Below are 23,685 nucleotides of genomic sequence, written 5' to 3' on the forward strand. Positions count from 1 at the left end.
ATGGTCAGTCCCTTTCCTTCTGAGTCTGGATAACCACTGGTTATCTGAGTGTGCCTCCAGGATTGCTAATGGGCATCTGAAACTCCCTATATTTCTTTATTTTGGGGAGGGAGAAGGCACTAAACATAGTTCAACCCATTGATTCCTTTTTAAAATAATATGAGAGAATTTGTCGTGGGTATTCTATTTTATTTTAATGTTGAGGCTCCAAGTTGGTAAAGTGACCTGCTGAAGATTTCCCTCCAGTTTTAAGGTAGTTAGATCTTCTCAGTGTCCCATCAGCTATTACATACTCTGACAGGAATACCATGAGCAGAAGACGACAGTGAGAAGTGTCAAAGGTGAAGTGAGACGCTGAAGGAAGCGCCTGGTCTGGCTTCTGTATGAGGCTGACAGGCTACCTAGTATCTCTGTGGTAACTACAGGATAAACTTGTTCATGTCCATTCATTTATTACAGATGGTTGCATTTCTGTCTTCTGGCAGAATTTCTATTAAATCTTAGCAAAGGAGTACTGCCTCACGCAACTGCCTCCATAGCAAACTGATATTTATAAAAGAGTGCTGAAGTCATTTGTGTGACTTCCTCCACCCCTCCCGTATATTATGCAGATATATTAGCATAATTGCCAGGTTGATTAGCCTAATCTCTCTGTTAAAAACAGGGGTGTATCCATTAAGCCCTCCTAGAACATTCTGAAGTTATTCTTTTGCACTTGGGAGCTTGGCTCAAAGGCAGGGTTCCTCAGTCAAGAGGCTCGAGCCTCAGAAGGCAGCTTCTCAGATCTAGTGCACACCTGGCAAGAGGGGCGGGGGAAATCCTGCAAGTCACCTTCCCCTCCGCATCCCTTGTCCAGTCTTTTCTCTCAAGCTCCAAGCTTGTTGATTGGAAGCAGAGCTATTAATAAAAGAGGGTGAGGGGAGTGTGCTTAACATGAGCACCTTTATTAATAGGTGAAGAAGTTGCCCTCCTGGGGGTGTCGCAATCACCAGGAAACTGAAAGGAGTGGATTGAATGGATCCAGGAAAAAGGTTGTCCACAATCGGTCTCGTTCACACACCCCACCCTCTTCTTCCCCTAGCAAGGCGGCCCGGCCTCCCTGGGGCTCAAGTCGGGTCCCAAGCGAGGGTGTGGCGCTCCGCGAGGCGCGAGGGTGGTGGGAGCAGGTGGCCTCCTAGAGCAGCCTGAAAAAGGGCCGACCCCTTGTTCTAGCCGTCCTGGTTCATGGTCATTTACTCCCAGGAGCTCAGCAGTTATGCTGATGAAATGTTTGGGTTACAAGTCCGAGCTTGGCAGACCAAGAAAAGCTACGCTACCCTAGTAAGCCCGGGGCGGGGGGGGGGGGGGAGGGAGGAGAAGGGACATTAGTGCGCGGCGGGATAGACCCGCCCTCGCTGCGGCGCGCACCCTCACTTGGGCGTCCCCGCCTCTAACGTCCCCCCGCCGCACCCCCCAATAGCCAGGTCGCCCGAGTCCGCCCCTGGGGAGCGAGCGCGGCAGCTAGTGTGCGTTGGCCTTTGGCCAGCTTTCTCCTGACCGGCCGCAGAGTTCCGACCCTAAGTTCAGAGTTGGTGCCCCTCCTCCCCCTTCGTTCGCCTCTTGGGCTCCATCTTCCGCCAATTGTGACCCGGAGAACCCGCCGCCCCGACGGTCAGTCCCTGGCGAGAGGCAGCGGGCAGGAGCGGCTCAGTGAATGAAGGCCTTCTCGGTCCCTAGTTGACACCGCGTACATCTCTGCCGGCGCCTCCAGGCGCGCCCATAACCTGCCGAGGGCGGCTGCAGCCTCCGCGAGGCGCGGCGAGGGTCGAGGGACGATCAAAGCCACTCAGCGGCTCTTAGACTCAGGCTGGCTGCGAAGCTCCGCCGCAGTGGCACTCTTTGCGAAGCAGCCGCCGCGCCGGGCGCCGCCCGTCCGTCCACCCGGCAGCGGATCAGTGGGTCTGTCCCGCTCCCGGCTGCGCCGGACGCGGGGTGGCCGGCCAACCTGCATCAGACTCTGAACGGCGCGTGACGCCGCGTAGCCCCACGAGCGCAGCTAAGGTGCGGACCCACCCACTCGCTGGTCCAGTCGCCCGACGGAGCGCTGCCGCTCGCCGCTTGCAAGGTAACTCTCGCTACTGGCTTTTTCGCTTGAACCCGCTTCTGTGCCGCCCGGGGAGTGGCTGAGTTTTGGCACCAGCCCGGGGAAAGTGACAGAAACCCAAGCCACTCGGGACCCTAACTAGGATGAGGAGGGAGGGAGGGAGAGGGGAATGCCAGGATAGGGAAGTAAGCAGAGGCGTTTACCCAAAGCGCCCCACGGAGGGACAGCCAGTTTATGGACTGGAATAGTCGGGGGAGGGAGGGCGGTAGAATGAATCTTTACATTCTTGAAGAGTCCCGCAAAGGAATGGGATGGGCAAATGAGGAAAAGAGGAGGTGATGTGGAGCTGAGGGGCAGGGGTGAGGAAGTTGTTGTATTGGCTTCTGTAAGTGCCTGAATCTTGGTGGTGGGACACTCCAACACCGCACCCTTTCTCCCCACCCCAGGGGTACTGGTTAAGTGCGCTTTTATTGACCTGATTTCCCAACCAGAGACGGAATGGCAGCATCTGGTGATATGCCATGATTTTGTTAAAAGTGAGGCCACCCTTAAGCTTCCTCTATGCAAAAAGATGGATGGGTGGAGGGCAGTCTTGCAGTGACTCAGGGTGAGGAAAGAGAGGCCAGGGGTGCGCTCTTCAGTGGAAAGGCATTACATTTGTTCTGTGTGGCTCCAGAAAGAATAATCAGGATGAGTACAATTCAGCGGGGTGGAAGCCTAGAGGAGGCAGAATTAAGCTTAGTATAAGAAAGTGCCTTCTAATAAGGACGGGGGAGTGCTTTTAGGCAGTTTACTGAATGCTTTGCATAAATTATCCCACTTAACATTTAACGTGACTTCCATCTGTTCAATGACAAATGGAATGGCCCAGGGTGGTGGGGTGTGGGTCACTAGAAGCCCTGAAGCAGAAAAGACACTAAAGAACCACCTGGCTGCTGCTGTATTATGGGGGATATCAGACCCCCTGTGAGGATTTGTGCTATGTGACTAATAGGTCTTTTCTGACCCAGAGCATTCAGAAGCTGACATTAAGGGATCAAAGATTATTATTATTATTTTAAGAGCGGAAAACAACTGAGATCCTGGGGAATCTCTGGTCCAGACTCCTCACTATACCAATTCTGCAAGATCCTTTCCCTGTGTTTAGGGCTGAGACTTGGCAAGAAATGGTTACACTTACGCAGCTTACAAAAGCAGCTTCTCTGGGTAACTACCAGGTTGGCCAAAATGCACATTTAACTCGAGGATAATTGTTCAGCTGGACACCTAGAGGGATGCCTAAGCTTTTGAAAATCCAGGTTGGTTCAGTGTGGGCAGCTGGAAAAACTTTGCTTTGACAAGAAGTGGGAGGGGGGCAGGGGGGATGGGCGGGAGACTGTATGGTGTTGCGCTCTGATAGTCAAGGACAGGGTGTTTGAAACAGAAAAATAAGCTTCCTGCCTTCGAGACACCATGCTCCCCTAGGCTGCAGCTCTTCCTGATTCCAGGTTAGAATGAGATTGGTGACAGCTACTTGTTGATTTGGGAGAGCTGAAAGAGGCTTTGTAAAGCACTTGGGAAGCTCTGTCAGCCACTGATTTTGTGACTTTAGGTCCGCAAGTTCTCTACCTGTATTGTCAGGGAGTTGGACTTTCCTGGAATAGCTCAAAGATCCCTTTAGACTAAAAGAGCAAACTATGTTTTGGTGTCTTTCACATTTACATTTAACAGAGTAGTAGAATCAGAGTACCAGAATGCTTTGAAGATGGGCCCTTGCATGGGAATCGAAATGCCACAGCCTTCTTTTATTGGCTAGAATGTGACTTTAATATCCATTCAATCAAGATAAGATTTTAGTGGCTGCAGTATTTCCCACAACTAGGGTCCTGAAGGGTAAAACCCAGGATCCCCTTTGCTGTTTGTATTTCTCTATGCCTGCTGCATTATTTTCTGGTCACTGCCAAGGCCGTTGCTCTGGCCTGTGGTGCAAGAATATCTACTAATCTACCAATTTGGTGCAATTATGATGACACAGGACTCGGTAAAATAGACTCCTGCTCTTAGAGGACTTCATGTCTTATATGTGGGCATAGTAAACAAGGTAGAAAGACAGTGAGTTAGGGGTACAGAGAAGGCAAAAGTTTTGTATACTGGTAAAAATAAATAGGCTAGACTAGAAGTTTGGGAGCTATTGGTTTCTAACTTTGTATGGCCACTTACAGCGGCTCAGCCTGCCTCCTGAGCCCTGCAAATTTAAGGCCTTCTGGTTTTAGGTATTTCTGGTCTCGGTTAGAGTCCTCAACATACATTTGTGGTGAGCCTTGAAAGGCTCTGTTCAGAGTTCTTTCTAATACTGCTGGAGAACGGAGGCTTTCCTGGGCAGGTGAGTAATGTGTGACTTCATGGAGGCTGGAAGACGCTAGTATGTAGACGGCAGTCGGCTGAATTCAAGAGTGGAAATTGAGGTTAAGTTTGCAAAGGGGGCCCCTGAACATCAGGCTTCGTTGTTCTGAACTTGTTCTAAAAGACCATGGAAGCCATGCCTTGTTTGTGAGCTGGACAATGCAATGAACCGTGTTATACCTGATTTCCATTCTACTCAGATACATACAGAATGGTAGTCCCTCCCTTTTTGAAAATATGAGCACATTGCCTACTTGTTGCCCACAGTGTTTCCCAGTGGAGAAGAGACATAGTAGATTCTACTGGATCATCCTTGACATAGCCGCCAGTGAAGTGTGCAGAGGTCTGACCCTTTGCTAGGAACCCAAGTGGATGACCTTGTTGGTTGCAGAGACATAGTAAAGGTAGTGGACTGAGTGTCATTCTCTTTAACTGTCTCTGACTGATGCATAGAGGGCATTATGAGGGCTGGGAAAATCTTCTATATCATGCACTTTGACTTAATGTTCAACCACATTGAAAGAATTTGAGACTACCAGTGGGGTCAAAAGCGGATGTAGATTTTTGAGGTGGAGCTGATTTTATTGGAGAAGTTCAGCTAATCCCACTGCCATGACAAAAACTTGTCCTGAGTGTCAGAAGACTGCTTCTATCAGGTTGCTTTCCCTCTCTCAGCCTCAGTTTGCCCACCTACAGTAAGATTGCTAGGTGGATATGGTTTGGATAAGATTCCACATGTTCTTTCCAAATCTAAGCGTGTGTGAGGCCATTTGCATTTGCATCCTCCGTTAATGAGTGTATGCATTTTAGACTGAGGAACTTTGGTGAGAATTGAAACAATAAGGCGGGGAACTATGCTGAAACAAAGCTTCAAAACACCTGTTTATATTAGGAAGTTGGAATACGTAGAGTGTAAAAGGGCTCAAATGTGTTATGTACAGTTCTGTCTGCTTTGTGGTTTCTGGAATAGTAACCTTGTGTTTCCAGATTCAGTTTTCTTTGGAAAATAATTTCCTTTCTCGATGTCCCCTGTCTTTGGAAGAGGAGGCTCAGGAGTGTTGATGTACTGAACTTTTCGGATATTTCCTTTCTCCGATTGCTATTTTCCTCTTCCTTTCTTTTCTGTTCCCCACCCTAACACATCTTTCTCAAATTCCCATTGACCATTACTGTATCTGGAACACCTGGCATAGCAGGGCTTTTCTCCTTCCACCAGAACAGGGCAGCTTCTGGGTTAATTCCTTTGTGTCTACCGAGTGAACTTCAAAGCCATTTTGTCTTTCTTGCCACTGAGTACATACCACTCAGCCCATTTTTTTTTTGTTGTTGTTGTTTTCAAGTCTTTTTAAAGGGCTTATTTATTTATCTTTTGAATGTCAGGTCACAGAGAGAAGGGGAGAAACTGGGAGATCTTTCATCTGTTGGTTCAGTCTTCACAGAGCCACAGTGGCCAAGAATCAATCATCGTAAAGCCAGGAGCTAGGAGCCAGGAGCTTTATGTCGGTTTCTTATGTGGGTGCAGGGGGAACCTGTGCCATCTTTGTTTGCTTTTCCTAGGCAGTTAGCAGGGAGCTGGATAGGAACTGGAGCAACCGGGTCTGGAAGTGGCACTCATATGTGATGCTGGCATCACATGCTACATTACATGCTACAGCACAACACCGGTCCCCATAACTGCTGATTCTTTAATAATAAACGATGATAACATATTTCACTGTATTTTTTAAATAAGAAAAGTACTTTAGTTTCCTTCAAAAGCATAAAAAAAATCTAAATATGTGGATGAAAGTATAAAATTATAAAATAGAGAACAATGAATGACAGTAAAACGTTGGGAGAGAGTAATGTGCAATCATATACTAAACAATCCAAATTGCATGAAAATACACAGAATAAAAAAAAACCAAAAAACAGAAAGTTCCCTGTCCAGGCAACCATAGTTCATAGTTTTCTGTGTATGTTTCTAGTTTTTTAAATTTGTGTTTTCAAAAATGTGTAGGTACATATATACCTAATATTTTTGCTTTTAGATTTGAATGAATCATACTTTACACTTGATTCTGAAAGCTGTATGTTTTTATTCCACAATGTATTTTGGTAATTTCTTCGTTTGTATGTATACAGATCTGCTCCATCCATCTCCTCTGCTGGTGGCAGGAACCAAAGTACTGTGACCTTTACTAGTTCTTTCCTAGGGTGTGCGTTAGCAGGAAGCTGGAATCAAAAGCAGGGCTAGGACTTGAACCCAAGAATTATGATATGGGCTATGGGTGTACTAAGGAGTGTCTAACTGCGATACCAAACTTCTGTCCTCACCTTTCAGGCAACTGTACAGCATCTCATAGTGTAAATATGACAGCTCTTCAGATAAGTTTATGGAAAAGTCATACTAGGGAAATGTGTATTATGGAAAACTCACACATGGATTTTGATTTTTTTTTACACCAAAATAAAATTATTTTTAAAATAGCTAATTAGATTTTGTTTTATTTTTTTCTTTAAAATCTTTAGCAAGCATAAATTGCAACGCATATGAGGTACTATGTTATATATTATGCAATGTCCAAATTGGGAAAATATATGTATCCTTTTAAGAACGTAACACTTTTTTATGGTGGAAACATCAAAAATTCAGCCTTTTATTTTGAAGAGAAATATAAAGTAAATTAAAATTATCTACCTTTACCATACAATAGAACCCCACTTCTATTTAGTAATCGTTAATTGATCTTTCCTTTTCTGTCTTCCCTCCTAAGCTGCTAGTAACCATGATTATATATATACATTTTACTTCTATGATGTCCCCAAATGAGTGAGATCATGTGATATTTTTCTTTCTGTACTCCCTTATTTCACTTAAGAAAATGATATCTAATTTCATCCATGTCATTAGATGTCATCCATGTTATATGATGTCATCCTAATAACTGAATATATTCCACTGTGAACATATACCACATTTTCTGGAGCCATTCATTCATTGCTGGATGGACATTTAGGGTGTTTCCTTGTCCTGACTGTTGTGCCTAGTGCTGTTTAAGAAAAAAGTGGGAGTGTAGATATCCCTTTCATAGAAGGATTATTTCACTTGGCTGTATATCAAGCAGTGGCTTTGCTGGGTTATATGGCAGCCTTATTTTTAGTTTTTTGAGGAAACAGCTTACTGTTTTCCACAATAGTTTTACTAACTTATATTCCCTTCAGCATTATGTAAGGATTCCCTTTTCTTCACTTTCTTATCAACAGTTGTTATCTTTTTTCTTTTTGATAAAAGCTATTCTTACTGGAGTGAGGTCATATCTCATTGCTATTTTGATTCGCTGTTTTCTGATGTTGAGCACGTTTTCATGTACATGCTGGCCATTCACAATGTTTTCTATTGAGAAATGTCTGTTTAGATCTGCTTATTTTTAAATTGTATCCTGTTTTTGACTATTAAATTGTTTAAATTCCTTGTGTATTCTGGGTGTTAACCTCTTGTTGGATGTATAGCTTCCATATTTCTTCCCATCTTCTAGGTTGCATCTTCATTGTGTTCATTGCTTCGTTTGCCATACGGGTCCTCTTTAGTTTGATAAAATCCCATTTGTCCATTTTTTCTTTTATTTCCTATGTATTTGGGATCAGATACAGAAAATTCGTGCCCATTCTAATGTCCTAAAGTGTTTTCACTATGCTTTTTTCACATAGTCTCAAAGTTTCAGATTTCACATCAAACTCTGTAACTCATTTTGAACTGGTTTTTGTATGGTGAGAGATAAGAGTCTACTTTTATTTTTTTGGATGTGAATATCCAGTTTTCTTAGCATTATTTGTGGAAAAGACTATTCTTTTTCCAGTGCATATTCTTTGCAGAGTTGCTGTATCACTTGACTTTAGATGCGTGGTCTGATTTTCATTACATTAACTGAAACACCTGAGAAGAGTCTCTTGGAGAATAATAGATTTATTGAATCTTGTAGTTTGAAGTTAGAGGATCAAGACATCCTATAGTCTAGTATCTGGTGGAGGCTGCTTGTAGTGAGCTAAGAAGGAGAGAAAAAACTAGACCGAACTTCTGTTCAGGAAAAATCACCCTCAATTATTACACTCTCAGTGACCCAAACACCCTCAACAAGCCTCACCTACATCACCATTAGGTCAAGTGTCCACCTTTAATCAGTCAACCATTCACATTAAGACATTACAGTTTAAACAACTGCATGAGTTTTGGGGATACAAATGTTCCTGTATCCATAACATGGGTTTGCTTCTTGGGTTCTGTTTGTTTATGGATCTGTTTTTAATGCCACTAGCCTGCTGTCTTAAGTATTGTAGCTTTGAAATACTTTCTAATGACAGGTAGTAAGATGTCTCTGGCTTTGTTGTTTTTGCTTAGGATGACTTTGGCTATTCAGGGCCTTTTATGGTTTCATACTACTTTTTAAAAAAAAATTTGTGAAAGATTTATAGAGAGAATGAGAAATAGAAAGACCTTCCAGTTGCTGGTTCACTCCCCAAGTGGCCACAATGGCTTGTGCTGAGTTGATCTGAATTCAGATGCCAGGAACTTCTTCTGGGTCTCCCATGCATGTGCAGGGTCCCAAGGCCTGGTACCATACGCTACTACTTTCCCAGGCCACAAGCAGGGAGCTGGAAGGGAAGTGGAGCAGCCAGGACTCAAACCAGCACCCATATGGGATCCCAGTGTGTGCAAGGTGAAGATTTAGCCACTAGGCTATCATGTTGGGTCCAGTTTCATACACATTTTATAATGTTTTTTCAGCTTATATATTTAAAAGATTTATTTATTTGAAAGACACAGTGATCAACAGAGAGGAAGAAACAGAGCCTTTTCATTTGCTGGCTAACAAACAGCCACAGTGACTGGGACTGGAGTTTGGAATTTCACTGTGTTCCATCCTCCATTGCTCTTCCAAACACATTAGTAGGGAGCTGGGTTAGAAGCTGGGACAGACTGTGCAGTATGGGCCACCAGCTACTTAGCCCACTGTGTCCCAAAGCCAGCCCTTCACCTTATCTTTTAATGCCATTTTCTCCGTGAACTTTTTCATGTACCCTCATACACCATAGTGCATTTATGGTTTCCTTCTTGATTTACATTTAGGGGAGTTTCCAGTTCTTTTTTTCTTTTTGTGTCACACAGGGGCTGCAGTGTCCCTGCTTGACTATTATTTATGAGCATGACAGCAGCCACTTCTGTTAGAGTAGAACCTTGGAAATGGAATTATAAAAAATGGGTTATGCTTTACAATTCTACCCTCCTCCCCAATAATTTATTATGAACATTTTTCAGACACTCAGAAAACATGAGGAAATTGTATAATGTAGACCAATGTATAGAGTACCCAGAGGCTAACCATTAATATTTAACTTGATTGGTTCTATCATGTATTCATCTATTTATCAACTCTTGTTTTAATTTTTGCACATATCATGAATGAACTATAACATTTTGATTCAATTGCATTTTTCCTAATCTTTAGTGATTGAACTTATTAACATACGTTTTATTGGGCCTGGCACTGTAGCCTAGTGGCTAAAGTCCTCACCTTCTTTGCCGGGATCCCATATGGGTGCCGATTTGCGTCCCAGCAGTCCCCCTTCCCATCCAACTCCCTGCTTGTGGCCTGGGAAAGCAGTTGAGCATGGCCCAAGGCCTTAGGACCCTGCACATGCATGGGAGACCTAGAAGAAGCTCCTGACTCCTGGCTTTGGATCGGCTCAGCTCTGGCCATTGCAGCCATGTGAATCAGTGGAAGGAAGATCTTCTCTCTGTCTCTCCTCTTGTTTGTATATCTGGCTTTCCAATAAAAGTAAATAAACCTTAAAAAATGAAAAAATAAAAATACTTTATTGCTATTTGTATTTCTTTTTCTTAAATTGGCTCTCAATATTCTTTGCCCCTTTGTGTGTGCATTGCTTGGTTTTGCCTGTGGTTCTGTGGGAGCTTTAAATTTTGCAATACAGCTAGCTATACAGGACTGATAGTGCAGAACTCATGATTTTTTTTCCTCCAACAATATTATTTTGCTGATTGGAACCTCTGAAAATTGCTCCTTTTCTAGACCTTTATATCTGCTATATCAGACTTCCATTACTTATCATGTGGGTAATGACCGGAGTGATCCTTTTTTTAAGGATTTATTTATTTTTATTGGAAAGGTGGATATACAGAGAGGAGAGACAGAGAGGAAGATCTTCCATCCGATAGTTCACTCCCCCAAGTGACCGCAACGGCCAATCCGAAGCCAGGAGCCTCTTCCGGGTCTCCCACGCGGGTGCAGGGTCCCAAGGCTTTGGGCCGTCCTTGACTGTTTTCCCAGGCCACAAACAGGGAGCTGGATGAGAAGTAGAGTTTCCAGGATTAGAACCTGTGCCCATATGGCGAGGATTTTAACCAATACGCTACGCGTTGGGCCCCCAGAGTGATCTTTTAAAAGCAAATTTGATATCGTCAATCCCCCTGCTCAGGGGTTTTCAACAGCTCTGCAGTAAGTAAGAAAATATGTCTATAGTCTCTAGTCTTAATTCTAATGCTATCTGACATCAATGTGCTTTTCTAGTCCTACTCTTACTCTAGTGATACTCTTGAACTGGTTAAATAGAGCAACTTGCATTTCTTCATACATAAAGCACATTTTACCCATTTCTACCTAAAGTACTCTTTCCTGTACTCACCACCACAGGACTAATTTTTGTTTATTCATTAAGTTCTAGATTAAATGCCTCCCTCTTCCAAATAGCCGTCCCAAAATCGTGCAGCAGGGATACGCTTGAGGAAATTTATGATCCATCCGAAACCTCCCACGGCTGTATGTGTGTGTACGCATGTGTGCATGTGCGAGAGAGAGAGAGAGAGAGAGAGAGACAGGGATAGAGACAGAGAGACAGAGAGAGAGACACAGAGAGAGGAAGAGGATGCATCTCAATCTCTGGCACCTTGTCCTGCTCAGTACACCACCTCTAGGAGCGAGTTATCACTGTCTACTTTGTTATTCGCTTATCTCTTAGGTTATTTTTTTCTCCATTCCTCTAAGGAACTTGAGCATTACATGGTGAGTATTTAGGGCTTAGAAAATGAACAAATGAGTAAATTAAAAAAAAAACATGAAGCGTGTGATACAGTAAAAGAATGAAATTTTTCTTTCTGCCTGAGGATTCCTGGTTTATCTGGAAGACTTCGGGGTGGAGTGCCTGGAAGTGGGTCATGTTTAGTGCTGGCAAACTGGCTTTGTTTCTAATATGAGGAGCATGTATTAGAGAGACAACGAGGAGGTCTACAGATGAAATGGAGTTATTGGTGTGACTTTGGTGCTTGGATGCTGTTGATGTGCCACAGTAATTCTAGGTGTAGTGTGTGTGAATCCACCTATTTTGTGATATTAAAAAAGTACTTCCCTGCTTTGAACTTAGGTTTTCATTAGTCACATCATTAGAAAATAATACTGGCATGGGAAGGAGCACATTACATGGGCTATGGGAATGCGCAGTTCAAAAAGCACAAAAACACTTCATACTTATGAAGTGTTTCTGGTTATAATAATGTTTTTTGTGGTGAATAAGTCAGGAGATCTGAATTTCCCATCCAGTTTTGTTCTGGCTTCATTCATGATTTTGGATAGCTGTTATACTCTGGGCCTTGATTTGTTATTTATAACACTAGATTGGCCTAGTGCTATGATTTCAAAAGAAGACATCTTCGAGGGAAGTCCAGTATAGTGGACTTTTTTGGATTCTAAGATCATCTTCTGTGCTGAGATCCAAGAGATGTTGTAAATGAAGCTAAATAATCTCCAAGAGTCCTTCTGGCTATCATATTCCCATGATTATCTCTCTCAGGAGCTGTTCTATCACCACTGTTTTCTAGAATAAACATAAAACATGGCTTTTATTTGAATCCCATCTAGTTTTAGGTTCCTAGTCACATTTATTTACTTCACATTTGTCCTTCTAGTTTTCAACAAGAGCATATGACTTGCCTCCAAGGATTGGCTGTTAATTTGGAGGCTTGTTCTCAGATATTAAAGTCTTTGATAATGTCACAGCTGAACTCCTCTCTTTTGAGCAATCTTAGTTGAAGGCAATGGAGGCGAGGATGAATGAAATGAACGAAGGAAGTTAAAACCTTAGTTTCTACAGTGTGTTATGAAAGTGTTATTGGGCCATAATCTTCAGGGTAGGAGAGTGATCAACAGAAGTTACCCATGGCTTTTTAGATTTAAAAGTAGATTGTTCAAGTCTGTGCATGGAATCTAAATCCAAATTCTTTGTCTTCAAGGTGTCTTTCTAACTTAACCTAACTATTTCCTCACTCTTTTGTTAGGGCAACTTAGTCCCAGAAAACCTAATCGAAGATCACACTTAAAGGAAAATGTAACAGATCCAAAAATTATTAGTGATGATCACATACAAACAAAAACCAGTTTAATTCATTTTAGAAATTCCCCCATTTTAATAAAGAGTAGCTAAGGGAAAGTGTACTTGAGAGACTGAAATTCTCCCCACCTATTCTTCAGCTCACAAAATGGTCAGTTAAGGGAAGAGACGCAGACGGGAAGAAATGGAGAAGGAGAATGATCATGTAAAGAGGAGTGGATGGAAATCAGTGGATGACACAAGTGTTCACAAAGAGAAAAAATTATGTTCTTAAATTGCTCTTTATCTTTGAGCTTTCAGAGCTGCCCATGAATGAGAGGGAAATGAGAGGGAAATTATTCATAACAGCTCATCAGAGACAGTGATCAGTTCACTGTTGCTCCACAGTCTTTGGTTATTTGGAAGTTGACCTTCTCCAACAAACTGCGTATTCCATTAGTCCCTTACCTACCATCTCCCCCCTTCATCCTGCTTGTTGCTATCTTGGTGCTTTCTTCTAGACAGAATGGGGCCAGGAACGTCAAGGACAAGGCTGTTTAACATTGAAGATGGATAGGAAAGGATAGATCATCAGGATGAGGACCTTAAAGCACAAGACACAAGAGCTGGTAGAGCTTGTCCTGTATTCCTGGACATGGTAAAGGGAAGCTGGGCTACAGAACAAGATGACTTAAGCTACAGCTCCTGGGTCATGGTCAGCATCAGATCATGAGGCAATGGTTCCCATCTCTTTTGTCTGACTGTTTGCTTTGTCTTTGGTTTTGGTAGCCCCAAACCAGCACTAAAGACGAAGACTGGGGTTGGGGAGACAGATCCAACAGTTAGGAGAGGAGAGCTGGCCACTAGAGCGGAGAGAATGAAAGTTTTTGTTTTTCCTTTTCCAAATTTATTTATTTAAAAGGAACATGGGGTGGGTGGGGTGGAGATTGAGATAGATACAGAAAGAGAAATAGTCTCTGCATTTATACTCCCCCACGCCCTTAAGTTTCTCAATAAGTTCCTCAAGACTGAGGGCACTTTGTCTTGCTAGGCTTAGGAAATGGGACAGATCCCTAAACCAGCAATGAATCTAAGAAAGGAGTAGAGTTTTGGTGAACTTCAGTCTTTTTTTTTTTTTAAGGAACGAATGGACTGGCATTTTATACACCAGCTTTCCTTTGCCTAGGAGTAGAAGTGTTGGCATCAGTTGCATGCTGGCTGAATTAATGGTAGGATGAATAGTTTCAGCTTGGACTCATGGTACATCTAGTTTAGGATTATAGAAAAGCATTTTTTTTGTCTACTACTCTCTTTAAATTTTCCCTAAAATTTCATTTATCAAGATAGTGTATTTTAAACCTATTAGTGCTCATACAGCGTGTAGTTCGTGTCAGCGGATGTTCCACTGACCCAGACCATTGATCATATGGCCATTTTATTCTTGCAAGTTGGGGCAATTTTGTGGTTGACTTTTGGGAGCATGGTGCTTGGCTAGCCCTCACAAGTGCCTAAAGAAAAGATAAACGAGACAAAGTCCTTGTACTCTGGTCTGGCACGTGTGGAAATAAAAACAAATGTGGGCATAAAATAAGTGTGGGAGTAACTATTGCAATGCTATCAGGGAGAAAGCTATGGGCCCAGTGCTCTGCTGTATTATAAGGAGGGAGAGCTTAATTGAAGAATGTTTGATGAAGACAGTAATACTCTAGAATGGGCAGATTGAGCCTCAATAGGAGAGAAGAGAAAGATGTAGTTAGATCAGTAAACTGGAGGCGGACAGGGATAAGCCATAGATGCTAAAAGCAGAATTTTGGTTCAAAAGGCAGCTGTGTGAAGAGTGAATTGAAAGAGAAGAAATCTAAAACCAGGGAAACCAAAAATAATTTATTGCAACCATCCAGGTAAGCAAGGCTCTAAGTCTGAAGCAGGACAGAGGAGGGGAGGCAGGGAAGAGAAAATAAATGATGTTAACTATAACCCTTTGAGAAATAGTATCACATCTCCCTCTTCTATTGTTACTTATGAAAGCAGAGGAAAGGCATGCATTCCAAAGTCTAGAAAAAAGTCTAGAATAGCATATTTTAGTAGTGCAGTCTAGATATTATGGAATTGTTGCTAAATGTGCTTGTAGTGATACTAGTACTGTGGCTGTGTAGGGAAAAGTCCCCCCCCCCTTGTTTTTCACAATGAGTTCATTATAGGAAGATATTTCAATAAGTTCATGGAACATGAAATTAGAAGATAAGCTGATTTTACTACAATATTTCTTATATCCAAGCACAGTTTTTTTCACATTGTGCCTTTTCTATGAAATTTTGAATAATCATTTCAACTATTTATTTGAACATTTAAGGTAAAACTTCATTATTTTTATATATATACATAATTAAAATATTTTTAAAATATAGTAATAAATTAATAATTGTTATAGCCAGGTGGGAGTGTTCATTATTCTATTATTTATATACATGAAAATATCTTCAGTGAAAAGCAAAGAAACAGTTGAAATCGGAATTCCTTTGGGAATATATACATGGAGATTCCTGTGTTTCATGCCCAGACCCCTGATTTGGAATCTTGGAGTTGAGGTCCAGAAATGTGCAGGTGTATCACCTCCTTGGGGGAGTTCTGAGTCCGATTCAAATGAGAACTACTCACTTGCCTTCCAGCACAGACACTGTTGCTTTTTTTAGTTTTCCTGGGAAAATTCTAGGACTTTTGCGTACATTGATACCAGTTTCTCATTTTCAGTAGCTACAGTTCCCATGATACAGATTTGCAGAGGCACAGAACAGTAACTGGGATACTCGGAGTTTATTGTCAAGCAGGGATAGGACTAGGAAAGGTTGACATCCTCTGTATCACTGCCATCTAGTTAATGGTCTGCAGGCTGTGGAACAACCCAGACCAAGAAATAAATGGATCACTTCACACATGTGCAGGGCTGTTCCAAATCTCAGAAAAGCATCTCCAACTTCTAATAGCATCTTTGTTCAGTCAAAGGACAGGAAGGAAAATGGGGAAGGAAGTGTGAAGAGAGAAAGGAAGTGCTCCTGGTGGGAATGGTAGCAGGAGGATGGTAGCAGGAGGATGACCATTTGTTCACACTTTTGCCCCAATCAGGCAGATTTCCCCAAGCACTGCCTAGAGTGTCATTTCTCCTTTCCTCCTCACATTCTGTGCAGCTTATCCCTTCTCTGAGATTCTGTATCCCATTCCAGGGTTGGACCTCCTCAATATTTTGTTTCTGCTTTGCTGGAATATCCAAAGCATCCCCCATCTACCCCATGTGTCAAAAGAGTCAAAACAAAATTAAAAACATGACCTAGCCTCTGAGATTAGAAAGGGCGCCAGTGAAAATTTCAGCACTGTATTTACCAGCTTGAGTAGATTACTTACCCTGAGCCTCAGTTTCCCCATCTGGACAAGCTGGGTGCCAAAGTTGCCAATTGTGCAGAGTTGATAGGAGAGTTAAATAAGGCAGTGTATATCTAGGAAAGACTCAGTAAGTGGTAGTTATCTTTTATCTTTTTTTTTTTTTTTTGCCCCAGCTCAGAAATGGTCTCTTTGCTTCTGAATGTCCTTCTTTTATCTTGTCACCTGTTTGTGGGCATATGGTTAATTCTGAGCTATGGAAATTCTCTACAAGAACCTATGAAGAAGGTAACTTTTATACAGCCAGAGGATAAAGCTTTGCTCCACAGATGTCAGGGCACTGTTGACACAGACTCAGAAGAAGGGAGTGAATATATGAAAGATATCCTGATTCTGGAGCCTGACATACAACTTCAGGTAGATAACGATTAACATAGAAAACATTGTATAGGTTGGTTTCCCACTATTTCTATAGAGTAGAGGAAGGAATATCCCAAGTTTCTCAGGACACTGGAAGTCAAATGGGGATTAAAGAAGACAGTGGTTATAGAAAAATTTTCAAATGTCTGTGGAGCTTTGAATTAACCTTGCTCTCCTTCATAATGTGATTTTTTGGAAGATATATTTATTTGAAAGGCAGAGCTACAGAGAGAGAGAGAGAGAGAGAGAGAGAGAGAGAGAGAGAGAGAGAGAAAGACAGAGAGAGAGAGAGAGAGAGAGAGAGAGAGAGAGAGAGAGAGAGGAGAGATGATAGGCCAGATCTTCCATCTACTGGCTCACTCCTCAAATAGTTCAAACATCCAACGATGATCTGGGCTGAACCCTAGAACACTGAGGTTCCTCTGGGTCTCCCACATGGATGCAGGGACCCAGGCTCTTGGACCATACTCCGCTGTTTTCTCAGAGATGAATCAAAGAGGGAGTTGTTGGAACTTGGACTGGCATCCACATGGGATGCTGACATTGCAGATGGTGGCTAAACTTTCTATGCAATAGTGTCATCCTCTTGTAATGTGAAATTGATCTCCCATGTAGAAGGGGCTCTAGTCAGAGGCCTAGAGATGAATTCTGAACTAAGAAGTAGAATCTGGATTTGAGTTTTGATTCTACCAGTGGACTGCTGAGTGGCTTTGGGCAAGATCCTGCCTCACACTTAACTGTTACATCAGTGCAATGGTGTGGAATCTGAAGGCCTCCTACAACTCTGCTAGCCTGTCAGTGAAAGGTTTTATGTCCTCTGAGAGCTTTTAGGCATGACTGAATAGATAAGGGATAGTTACTGGGACTTGGGCTCCTAAATCTACGTATGTTCTGAAGCTAGTGTCTTTTCCTGCTCAGTCTCAGATTTATAGCTTATCTAAAGTAGATGCATTGAAAGAACAAACTGTGTTTTTCATGACCACTCCAGACTGACTTTTTGCCCCTGTCTTTCTCAATCACTGATAAGTTTTCAACTTTTGTAACGAAATATCTGAACTGTTAGTTAAATGATGCCTGAGTCCCACTAGCTGAGGCCTTTTCCTTGCAAACCCATATATTTTTCTACAGGTCAGTTCAATTCAATTTTTTTACATATTTTTTTTATTATGGTAAGATATACACAACATAAAACTTACCAGTGTAACCATTTTAAGTATGTAATTCAATGACAGATGTGTTCAGAGTTTTCTGAAACTCAGTGCAATCTATTTTGAACTATTTTATTAGTCCAAATAGAAATTTCTTGGCTCCACCTGTTCTACCTTTAGGCTCTAGGATTGTCCCTTTCTAGGTTCTTCATGGAAGTGGAATCATACAGTATTTTTTTAATCTGGCTTATTTCACTTAACATAATGTTTTTAAGGCTTATCCAAGTTCTACATGCATAAGTATTTTGTTCTTTCTTAAGGTTAAATCATAATCCATTGTATGTATATACCACATTTTGAGTAAACATTCATTTGTCATAGGCATTTGAATTATTTCTTATAAATCTTGGTGTACAAGTATCTGTTTGAGTCTGTTTCTTTCAATACTTGTGGGTATACACCTACAAGTGGAATTGCTAGATCATATATTAGTTATATCTCTAGTTAACACATGTTAATATATATTGTTATATTTAACTTTTTGAATATATATAATTATATCTAACCTTTTGAAGAAATGCTGGACTGCTTTCATAATTTTATATTTCCATCAGCAGTGTGCAAGAATCTAATTTCTAAACATCCTTGTTATATTTTTTGATACTATTTGTTCATTGGTGTAAAGAGGTTTGATTTGCATTTCTTTAATAATTAATGATTTTGATCATCTTTGCACTTACTTAGTGGTTGTCCTCTATATTCTTTGAAGGACTCTCTATTCAAGCCCTTTGACTGTTATAAAAATTGATTTATTTGTTATTGAGCTACAGGATACATTGTATGTTCTGATTTTTAAGTCCCTATCAGAATTACTTGCAAATAATTTCCTCCTTTCTTTGCATTTTGTTTACACTCAGTATCTTTTTAAAGTATTTATTTATATTTTTATTGAAAAACAGATTTACAAAAGGAGTGACAGAAAGATTTTCTGTCTGCTGGTTCATTCCCCAAGTGACTGCAACCGCCAGAGTTGAACTAACCCGAAGCCAATTTTGGGTCTCCAATCTGGACGCAGGGTCCCTAGGCTTTGAGCCATCTTTTGCTGCTTTCCCATGCCAAAAACACAGAGCTGGAAGGGAAATAGAGCAGCCAGGACATGAACCAGAGGCAATGTGGGATCCTGGCACTTGTAAGGCAAGAATTTTAGCAAATTAGCCGTGATGCTGAGACCTCAATGTCTCTTCATGCACAAAATCCTTGTGAAGTCTGACTTAAAATATTTTTGGTGTGTTTTTGGGGTCTTGATTTTATATCAGGTTTTCTTTTCTTTTTTGAGAAATAATTTTTTCCCATTTATTATGGTATAGTTCCATAGGCTCTGGGATTTCCTTTATCTTCCTCCCCAAATCCTCTCCCTCAACTCACTGATTTCCCCTATATCATTACTAAAGTATAGTTCTTCATAAACAGACATAAGTCCATCATTGTGGGCATGGACAATGGCAGAGAATCCAGCATCCTATTGTTAAGATATATTTAGCAGTTTCATTAGGAGTCTATGCTTGATCTGGAAGTAGAGATGCATACTGCATTGTATCCTCACATCTGGATATGATAGTCTCCATTACATAGTTACTGTACATCCCCTTAAATGAGAAGTCACAAAGCATAATCAACAGGAAGAAAAATAGACATTTACAATGTCATGATATTAAATAACAAGCTACTGAATGAGTAATGTGTCATTGAAGTAATGAAAAAGAAAATCAAGAACCTTCTTTAAGAAAATGATGCTGTTCTATGACCTGTGAGTCAGTGAAAAATTTAATATGATAAAAAACCCTGTTTTGAAGAGATGAAAATAAAAACAAAAACATCAAAATCCATGAGACAGTTTCTTCTGATCTTTGTTGGCGAGATGGGTTTTGTTTTTTTAAATCCAGTCTAGTAATCTATGATGTTTGATTGATGAGTTTAAACCATTTGCATTCGGAGTTAATATGTGTGGGTGATAATTTAGTCCTGTCATTTTAGCAATGGGTTGTTAATTGATTTAGCCTTCTGTTATTTTAGTGGGATGGTCTTCACATTTGCCTTGGTTTTGGTGGGTGTTATTCCTCTTCTCTGTCAAGAGAACATCTTAAGTATCATTTGTAGGGCAGGTTTGGAAGAGGCAAATTCTTTGAGCTTTTTTTTTATTGTGTAAGAATTTTATTTCATTTTTGTTTTCAAAGACGAAGGAAAGCTTTGCTGGGTATGTGCTCCTGGGTTGACAATTTTTTTCCCTTTTAGAATCTGGAATATGTTGCTCCATTCTCTTTTGGCTTGTAGAGTTTCCTGTGAGAAGTCTCCTGTGAATCCAATTGGGATTCCTCTGCATGTCACTTCAGTTTTTTCACATTCAAACTTAAGGATCTTTTCCTTATGTTCAACTGAAGAGAGTTTGATTATCATGTGTTGTAGTGAAGATCGTTTTTGGTCATTCCTAATGGGAGTTCCGTGTCCCCCCTGTGTTCTGTTTCCCAGTTACTTCTCCAGATTAGGTAAGTTTCTGTATAATATTTTATTGAATACATCTTTAAACCAAGATCCTCTTTCTGCGCCCTCTGGAACTCATTTGACTCTTATATTTGTCTTTTTAATAGTGTCTCTTAATTTTTGAATTTTTTTTTTTAGCTTGACTGAGCTCCACTTCCAGCTTTTTATTTTTTGAATGCTTTTTCTAGCTTCACCCACCTCCACTTCCAGCTTTTTGATCGTTTCCCCAACATGGCAAAAAAAATCTTCCAATTCGGAGATTATTTCTTCTGCCTCATTCATTCTATTGTGGAGACTTTCTACTGAATGTTAATTTGCTCCATTTTATTCTTCGTTCCCAATAATTCTGCTTGATTTTGTTTCAGTATTGCTATTTCCTACGTGATATATTCCTTAAATTCCTGTGTATGCTTCTCAATAATGATAAGAAGCATTGTAACACCTTTTCTGAAGATGATATCACCCCATTTACTTGATATATTCTTCAGTTAACTCAGGTTGGCAGAATTTTGTTCCTTCCTGGGGGAGCTTTCAGTAGTATTCATTGTGCCTCTGTCTCTAATTGTGCTCTTCATCATTGTACCATACACACACAAAAAAACACCATTATGTTGCTCTCATCGCTGCACTCAACATACTTTTGTTGGAAATGTGTTTGGTAGTGTACCCTAACCTCAGAACTTTTGTAATCTATTCATTTGATCTCTTGAGCAGACAGATAAAATTTGAAGAAATTTTGTGTTCTTTTACTCATTCTGTATCAGGGCCTCATTCTCTTCTGCTGTGTAAATAAAGTGATAGGGGCTAGCATTGTGGCATATCAGCTTAATCTATTGTCTGATATGCCAGCATCCCATATGGGTGGTGGTTCAAGTTCTGGCTGCTCCACTTTTGATCTAGTTCCCTAATACACTTAGGAAAGCAGTGATAGATGACCTGAATACTTGGGACCCTATACCCAGGTGAGAGACTTGGCTGGAGTTTGGGGCTCTTAGCTTCCACCTTGTGCAACCATAGTTATTACAGCCATTTGTAGAATGAACAGCAAGTGGAAGATATCTCCCCCTTTAAATATATAAACATCTGCCTTTTAAACAAACAAATAAATAAATCCTTTAATAATAGTGGTAGACTGGAGGAGGCCAGTTAAATACTCTTAAAGGTGCTCTTCAGCTTGGAGGTTGTTTTCTGTTAATTCATCCGCTCAGCTCTGCAGCCCAGTGTGGCCAATAGATTATGAGTCTTTATGCCAAGTCTCACTTAAAGCTACGGAGGTCTGCAGGCTGGGTAAGTTCACCTCAGTGCTATGTACCTGCCATTCCAGTTTGGGAGTGGAAAGGTATAGTTGAAGGTAGTAATAATACAATATCCTTTACTAAAATGACTTGAGTGTATGTCTGGTATGTGAAAAAAACAAGTATTTTGGTTTTCAATAATCTTTCTGTTTGACTTTTTGGTATAATGCATCTGTGAACTTACCGGGAACGGTGGTGCTTTTATCTCTTTAGAAGAACTTTATCAAAATCAACATTTGTTCTGTAAGGCAGAACTTTCTGTAAATTATCAAACATGGCATTTAAAGGAGCAGCTTTCAATGGGGATCCTCAGTTCTCTTCTCAGTAAAGTAGAGGTTGTAGACTAAGGAGTCTTAAAAGGCCTTGGAGCTTTAGCCTCGTAGGATTTGGAAATTGTTTTTGCTACATTTTTTTCCCAGGAATACATAAAACCAAAAAATAGGTAGCAAAGGACAGGTGTAAGTAAAGGTCAAGTGATGTTACTTTCTTGAACGGAACAGGTGTGTGTTTTATTGTTTTTGTTTGAATGGGTTTCTCTCTGGGACCCTGGCCTCCCATACATACTTCAAATAGATGGTCATGGAGATTCCCAGAAAGATAGGCATGAGGCTTTTTTTTTTCTCCAAAAAAGCTCCAGACCAGGAGTTTTGCTCTGTGACTTCCCATCTATGTGTCCTTGAACAGATGAGTTTAATTGCGGGGGTTGCCACAGGTTTTGTTTCCATATCTGTATTATGAACTTACTGTTTTCTCTCTCTGTCTTCCCTAGAGAATGTTACAGGAAAACATTTAAAAAATTATGTGTGGAAACAGACATAAAGCACTGCACAAAAGGGAAAGATTTGTAGGTCTGGAGGTGGCTTTGTGCTTCAAGTGGAAGCTGGGCCAAGGGAACAAAAAGCTGAAAGCTAAGCTGCAGGAAAAGAACAAGTGGTCCTACAGGCCAAAATAGGAATGCAGCAGAGTATTAAGAGATGCAGAGGTCTGGGGTTAGGAGGTAATGTTTCAATGAGATTGAGAATATTAGTTCTGCAAGAACACTTATACACTAAGCATGCTCCAACTCATCCTTGTGCAGATGAGGCAGTAGGCCTAGAAAACAGGGGGTGTGCTTAGTGTGCCAGAATGAATCAGAGGCTCTGGACTGCCAGGCTGCTGATTTTTTTTTAAACATCACAGTATTCCCTCAGGTGGGGAGCCTAGGCTCTGAATGGTTTTAGTGTTAATCTTTTCATATCCAGATATGTGAGTAGCCTGGTTGAACTAGCACTATGAGGGCTCCCTGATCATTAGGATTAGGACTGAATTGTACCATTTTTCTGCCTCTGAAATCTTCTCTGCCTAGAATGTGCTTAGAATCCATCCATCAAACTGTAGTGCATCAGATGTCTTTTATGTCAGTGGGAATTTGTACAGATTGACTGTCTTACATCACTTCCTTGATTCTCTCATGCTGAAGTAAAAACTGAAATGTCCTGGCTGCTCCACTTCCCATCTAACTCCCTATTTGTGGCTTGGGAAAGCAGTAGAGGATGGCCCAAAGCCTCGGGTTCCTGCAGCTGAGTGGGAGATCCGGAAGAAGATCCTGGCTACTGGCTTCAGATCTGCTCAATTCTGGCTGTTGTGACCACTTGGCGAGTTAATCAGCAGGTGCAATATCTTTTTGTTTGTTTGTTTATTTCTCCTTTTCTATGTAAAGTTGCCTTTCCAATAGAAATAAATAAATTTTAAAAAGTTAAAAAAAAAACTGAAATGGATGATATAAAGAGCCAAAGTGAATTTGGGGGAGGTAAGATTATCTGACTTGACTGTTTTTGCAACATTTAATTTCCTTGTGACATCTCTGATATAGCTGTGATTATTTTTCCTGACTCACTGATTATAAGACTGGATTAGAAGTGAAATGATCTTCTCAATGTTACGCAGCTATCAAATAGCAAAACAGATATTTGAATTCACACATTCATGACCCAGAAATTCATGTTCAATCCCCTTAAACTCAAAAAAGTACATATTAAAGGCCAAATAAATGGCACAGACATTGTGCAAAAGGATTCCTGAAGTGATTGGATTTGTCTGGTGTAAA

The 23,685-nt window shown here is 41.0% G+C and overlaps 1 long non-coding RNA gene across 1 annotated transcript in view; it reads left to right on the plus strand.

The window, feature by feature from the left end:
* The first annotated feature begins 1,851 nt into the window (after nucleotides 1–1,851).
* The window catches only part of LOC131478482 (uncharacterized), a 75,911-nt gene continuing 54,077 nt past the window's right edge, over nucleotides 1,852–23,685 (plus strand). The window contains exon 1 of the long non-coding RNA XR_009244489.1: nucleotides 1,852–2,104. This is a non-coding gene — a long non-coding RNA (uncharacterized LOC131478482). The remainder of the gene's footprint in view (nucleotides 2,105–23,685) is intronic.

Source organism: Ochotona princeps, chromosome X (assembly GCF_030435755.1).
Source record: "Ochotona princeps isolate mOchPri1 chromosome X, mOchPri1.hap1, whole genome shotgun sequence".
NCBI lineage: Eukaryota > Metazoa > Chordata > Mammalia > Lagomorpha > Ochotonidae > Ochotona > Ochotona princeps.